Here is a 7,252-nt window from a genome sequence, read left to right as displayed (position 1 = left end):
TGAATCCTGAAGATAAACTGAAATAAATTCACCAAATTTTGACGGATTCCGCACTTTTTTAGGCGTCACATACCGCAATATGTTTCTAGATTGCCAAGAGCCATCCAGGTACAAGCTTATGTCTTCCAACGCCATTTTTAGTAACTACTGGGGAAATAATTACCGAATCTCATTAGATGAAAGAAGTTCCAAGGACTACTCTAAGTATTAATTACTACGAAAACTACGCAGCGCTTGAAGTGAATGGAAGGATTGGCTCTGCCAGAATCCGTCCCCAACTTCAAAGAACACCGGAGTTTGTTGCCTCTTAGTCATACACATCTCCTTGCTCCTACGAGAAAAGAATTTTCTGCCCAGCTTTATCTTCGAATATTAAATTTTTATTTTATTGCTGAATTTTAAATAAAATCCATTTTTCATGCTTTCAAATTTATACGATTGTGGAAAAATTAGTTCTCTCGTCCTTGAAAAGCTCAGGCCATTTTGCGTAGTACATCTCTTTTAGGTGCGAAAAAATATGCAACACCCATTTCCAATGTTGGATTCCTCCACTTGAGAATTAACAAGCAAGGATATAGTAGCTAGAGAATGGTTAAGAAAGAAAAATTAAGTCGAACTGACTAATCAAAATCGATGAAAAGCGCTGAAGTTTTTCTTACTTTTTATAATCGACTAAAATTAGAAGCGCCATCAAATTATGTAATATTAAAAAGAGTGGCTGAAAACTCGCCATGAATGCAACCATAATCGAGTGATAGATTTCGTTCCACCTGTGAAGAGTAAAATTTCGAAAGCCATTGGGATTAATCGAATATCTGAATCTTTAAGGTATTTGGTTTTTCACATAAAAATCTCTGTTTTTCAGTTTTGTGAACTTACTGTGCGTACAAAGTTCTGAGAATAATATGTTAGCAATATGCTAAAAATGTATGCTCATTCCATTGTTTAATTATAACGAAGTTTATATTCAACATATTCACACATAATTCAACTATGCAGAAATGTTTAATTTGGAATGGTCAATGACTTTTTGCTTCGGAGACAACATTTATTCAGATTTGTCTAGTTATCTACAATCATTGAGGATATCAGATTTCGGCGTCGTCTTATAAAAATATTTTCTCTATTTAATTACAATTATATTCAACTGAATCTATGTTTTAGTTTTCCTCAACTATCTTGGTAATTAATTCACCGTTCTCAAATCTTTCGTCACAAAAGTAACGGTAAACCCTCTGCGGGGAGGAAAACAGTTTTATGCGCATTGAAATACGAGAATTTATGAAATGTTTTCGCCATTCCTAAGAATCCTTCGTCGCCGGCCCTTTTATTTGTTCGCTTGTAGAATCAGTGAGTCTCAACTCGATATGTAAAGCATTTCTTCCACATAATATTTTTTTGATCGTGCCCATAATAATCCTATGACACAAAAGGCTCTCAAGCTATCCTATTCAATTTCTTTTGTTAACAAACAACTATGCGGGGTTTTTTTTAGTTTAACTTTATTCGTTTTGCAAATGGTTTCGAAACTTATTTCCTTATTCGGCAACAATTTCGGTTGAATAAATTGTACCTGCGCACAGTCCCTCGATACATCTTCACTTTTTAGATTCTGGCTAGATTATTGTGACAGATATTATATTGAGTACATTTTTAATGACATTAATTAGCATTCTTGTGATACCTTGAGTTTTGACCGGTATTGAAGCTGTTTAAGTGGTGAAAAAATTGTTATCTATTAAATGATGAATTATTTTCCGTTTGGTGATTTACGTGTGAGTGTTTATTGAATATTAATATCGATATATATTAAAATTAAACCATTGTTGTAACATGCTGCTTTTGACACAATATATCGTCTTTTCCACCCCGTCTTTTTTGTGAAGTAGGAGACGGTTCCTTTTTTTTACCCCGTTCACCTTACAATCCAGTTTATGCAGTTATTTAGACTGCAGTATGCCACGTACAACATGCGTGCACGAATGAATCCACGGTCCCTGGAGGGATTCCATTCCCTAATTCTTGTTCTCCAACTTGGCAAAAAAAATCGATTCTTATCAGCTGTGATGCCGCTGAATCGTCCCACATGAGTGAGGGCCTAGGCGATCTCAGGAAAAGGGAAGAAACGTGCGATTACTCGAAGACATCCATGTACCGCCTATAGGAGCGGCACAACTTGCGATAGCATCGAATGAATGGCCATAAGAGCTTGCCAAATGATCCACACCCGCCGCAAAAGAGCTTAATCACGGGCACAGGTCGACCGTGGCCAGCGATGCAAGAACTCTCACAGGCGAAGGCTATTCCACAAATCACTACCCACCGAAAAATAAACGATTCCGCCTCCTTCCTTCTCCCCGCCCTTCCACCTTCACTAGCTCAGTCTTCTTCCCGAAACACTCATCGAGAGATTGCCTCGGAAATAGCTCTTATTCCCGTTAATATTAAGCTGTGACGTTCCAACCTCTATAAGGGATTTCGGTCGAAGCCACTCATCTCTATGGAAAAAGAATGACCATGAAACTCTTGCCTCCGGCAACGAAGAGAAAATTGTTGTATACATTTTTCCCCTTACTCACTGTTTTGGCCGACTTCTTGGGGACGTTTTCTGACAAAAACAGTCGTTATTAATTGATAAAACTAGTAGTTTGAATATGAGACGAAAATTAAGCCTAATACCTCTTTTATCTTCTAAGATATTATTTTATCTTAAAGAGAATGCAAACACAAGACTTCCGTACTCAGAGGTCCTGTGACACAGTGGATCTGTGAAGAGCACTTAGGGTGAAGCTATCGAAAAATCTTGGAAGAACGAAATGGTTGACATTCGACTCACGATGAGTTGGAGTGATTGTGATAATTAATCCTTGTGTAGCCGACTGAAGAAAAATATAAGCGCCTCGAACAGAAAACATGGGCATCTAAATTGAAGTAAGGTTCGTTTTAAAAATTAATTTTAATATCAAACTTGTGTGAAGTTACTTACGTAGTATCCTTTTTATGAAAAGAAATTTACGAAATAAACCATTTATTCATTTAAAAAAATAAATGTAATTGTAATCTATCTCGCTCTGTGGATGTTTTTCTTGACTATGAATGTACAAATTTCCATGCTACGATATTTGTTCCTTTTGAAAAGCTTTTTTTGGTCGCTCATTCCAATGGTATGCTAAATTCACGGCGCGTGAAACAGGAGCCCGAACACGATAGGTTGTAAAAGGTATGCCAAAAATTTAACAATATTTTTAATCCCTACAACATAAAAACACTATCAGCCGAGTTTCCAAATGTATTCAGCTACCGTTTCGCATTCTTGTGGATACATTTTATGCTTAAGTATTTACACATAATACTTATTACCTGAAATATATTTGGATAAATAATTTGTTTGAATGAAAGCATTTAATAGTTCTCTGAATTCGTGATTTGCTTGCTTTATCAACCTCATATTTCATTCTACGTACGAGTGTGTGTAATTAAGCCCAAATTCTAAAAGCTGTACCTCATCAGATAGCAAAATAAACCTTTGCAACAAATAACCTCGCACCTGCCGCCTCACTTACCGGCTCCACTTCCCCACACTTCCTCCGTGCCCTCCCGTTTCAGTTACATTATACTCTCTTTCCTCTTGAGAAATTTTTATTCAGCAAATTCCTTCTTCGCGTCCCCACATATTTTTCGTCCTTATCTCCTCCATTTCCCAGCGTTCCTTACGGCCACCCTTATTTCACCCATTCATTCCTTCCCACCCTCCTCACACCCTACCCCCTCCCTCTTTCCAACGCTTTCCCGCAACTGTCTTCACAAGTTGTTCATCTCCCCTGCTCTTCCTCTCCCCTTAACCACCATTCCCTCCCTCCCCCCTCATTTTCTCACTCCTCTCTTCACCCTCCTTCTTCCGTTAGCTCGCACCCTCTTACTACCGTCGACACGGTCTCTCCCTCCCAAAACCACCCCTCCAGCATTTGCTTCCCTCCTCCTCAAGCGTGTACGGCCATTCCTCTCTCTCCCTCCTCCTACCAACCCTCCTCGCCCTCTCAATTTCCTCGCCTCTTTTTCATCCGTCTACCTCTTCCGGATATCCTAATCAGCCAAATCTCTCTCCATTTCCACTCCATCCTCGGGAATGGGACCAAAAGGAAGAGAGAGAGGGAGAAAGTTGCTTAAAGTACTTTCGGGCGGGGAGGATGTGCCGTCTCATTCGTCGCAATCGGCCAGTACGAAGCCGAGAAACACAAACCACAACTTCAGCTCGATCTCAATCAATCATCAACTTGCTTGAATCTTGTGAATTCCTTTCGACCGTTGCATTTTAAACCAAACTCCATAGAGGTCGATTAGCCTAAATTTGTTATACTGATCATTCATGCGGGTAGTATCAAATAGGATTGAATTTTTATTCTTTAAATTGCATTACCATCCGTTTTTTTTATCGAAAATTGATGAGAACATTCGGTAAAAAGTAACTCCATCAAGGGGAACAAACGAGAGAGAAAAATGAAAACAGTTCGAATAAAAAGAGTCTCGCCGACTTGATGAAAAAATTGTTGATGGCCAGAAACTCTAAAATATTCCAAGCTGGAAGGATATTTTAAAGCTTGCGACAGTGTCATCAACAATTTTTTTCCAGAAGTATGTTGCTCACATTTGCATCAAAGATCGGGGGCCTCTTCCACATTCAAGATAAAGCAATACAATGCATCCCACACCCGAGACATCCAATTGGAAGAGAGGTCCAGATTGTCTCGCTCTACTGCCAAGTCACGACTTTTTGCTGGACGTAAGGGCCGCGGATGACTTCTTACCTCGGGTAATGGGAGGGTGCTTCGGACACACCGCCACCCTGGGCAAAGGTGGGAAGCAACCGCAGGAGCACTAATTGCAAGACTGCGACGGAAAAAAAGTTACTCGAAAAGGAAACGGGTTTATTTCACCCGAAGGAAATTTATTAGCTGGGAAAGATGTCCTTTTCCTTCAGTTCCATAAATCTTTTGACTATTGGAAAATATAGTAAATAATAATCTTGAAAATTAATCATCATTATGATATTGGCCGTAGAAAAGCCTTAAAAATCAATAAAAATTGTAATGTTATTCCAATCAGTCGAATAAGGAGATATTTCATTCCTAAACTGCATTGCCTTACAGGGTTCGTCCGGAAAATAAGTGTACTGAGCTCAGGAAAAAAAATGTATTACACTTTTACATATCTTAAGCTAATATTCCTCAAAATAGGACCCTTGTGAGTCGATACACTTGTTCCAGCGGCGTTCCCATTCCTGGAACGCTCCCGCGAAGGCATCATCGGGAACCTCTCGAAGACTCGTCGTCGACCTCTTCTCTGCCCTCCACGAACATCTTGTGCCACCGAAAGATCATGTTTCTGGACATGGCTGACTCCCCGTAAGCCTGGTTAATCATACCGACAGTTTCGGTAGACGATTTCCCAAGCTTTACCGCAAATTTGATGGAATAACGCTGCTCCAAAAACTTCGGCATCGCGTTCCGTGACGTGGGTCGAGCGTGGAGGTTCGCGTTAACAGAGCTCCTCACTACACCACAGCTCAGAGCCGACTGCCTTTTTCAGCGTCGCTTGCCAACATACCCCCCTCCAATCGCAGCCCGTCAGAGCGGTGCTGGGCGCGCTTGGAGCGGCGCGCCCAGCCCAGGAGTCAGTACACTTATTTTCCGGACGAACCCTGTATGTTTGAATACTCAACATGAATTATTTACACCGCACAGTAAATAGTAAGAAAAGCTCAGTTCGTTGTAAAGCATTTGAGGACCAATCATTTCTGATTGGTCCACAAATGCTTTTCCACCAATGTGCATTTTAACAATACTTGGCTTGATAATGGTCAAAAAACAGGGAGATACTGCTCATGTTTCGAAACCACCAATGGGATATTATGCCATTATTGGTGTCGTACCACATTAAAAAGGTGACGGCTCAATATCCAATTCATGTTTATGCTATAATTGTGAATATTCGATTTCATCCCAAATGAAGAGGACAAAATCGTACATTCATTCATATTTCAATGAAAACTGAAGTGTTTTATTGTGTCTGTTCATTTATGCATTATTCCCACAACTCCGGCCATAAACTGAATATCAGGATCTTAAGGTTAACGTGCAATGACTATTTAGAACTAACTACGAGAATCCCTGCAAAGGAATTGAACATTGCTGTGCGGAGAATAATCGTAGTTTTCAATTTTCTTTCCCTGGCAGTTTGATAAATATCTCGTTCCCGTTCCCTAACCCATGCCTCTTATTTGCTATTCTTCGCATTTTTTCCAATACTGCATCTTCCTCACCAATGCATTCTCCTGTCTGTTGTCATTTAATGATATACCCCGAGGGCTTAACCTCCACTTTCAAAATGCCTTTTTATCACCCGAATATTAACATCATCTTCTCAACTTACCATATCACTAAACGAGTTGAACACCAATGGCGAGCCCAGTTGCGTTATTTATCACTTTCTAATTAGCCTTTTACAGCACTGCATGTTACATATGGTCCTATTTCTTTGCCTTTTTGATCATAAGAAGCATCGTATTTTTTGATTAAAGATGAGTTATTTAAGGAACTAAGCTGTCTTGTGTTTGTGTTTCAAGCAATAGTTGACTAATTTTTCCCTCGATCAAAATTTTCAATCGTGGAAAAATGGCATATAAACATTAATCAATTAATAAAGGGATCATAATACTATTTGTGATCGTTAAAATTATTCATATTTTTTGTTTATTGATTTTTTCCCAATTCCGGGAGAATAAATTTTAATAGGTTTAATTGAGGTATTAATAGTTACAGAGGTCATTTTTTTGTCCCCGTAGAATTGAGAATGATCAGACCGGTATTAATTTGCACTTGGAAGCAGAGAATTGACAATGGTGAAAGTCGGGGATCGAAACGCGGCCAGTGTATTTTTGGGTTGAAGATGAAAAACGTAATTAAAGGTCAGGACGCAAGGACCTTCCGCCTTTAAATTGAACGGAATTTCTTCGGTCATTTTTCCCGGAAGTTCGCTCCTCAGCGGTGTGAGATACGTGCTGAAAACGTAGAAGCTCGTTTTGTGATAAAGATCAGGGGAAACCAATTCTGGTTTTGTCGGTAGATACGAAGAAGTAGCAATCCCGCCCAATTCTCGGAAGGAGAGAGACAGATTGGGAGCCCGAAAAGTAGTCGACAGGTTATATTTTTTTTCAATATAACCTTTAGCCAACCTCTGCGAAATAAATTTAACG

This window comes from Hetaerina americana, unplaced genomic scaffold (assembly GCF_022747635.1).
Source record: "Hetaerina americana unplaced genomic scaffold, ioHetAmer1.1.p SCAF_36, whole genome shotgun sequence".
Taxonomy (NCBI): domain Eukaryota; kingdom Metazoa; phylum Arthropoda; class Insecta; order Odonata; family Calopterygidae; genus Hetaerina; species Hetaerina americana.
This window is presented reverse-complemented; position numbering follows the sequence as displayed.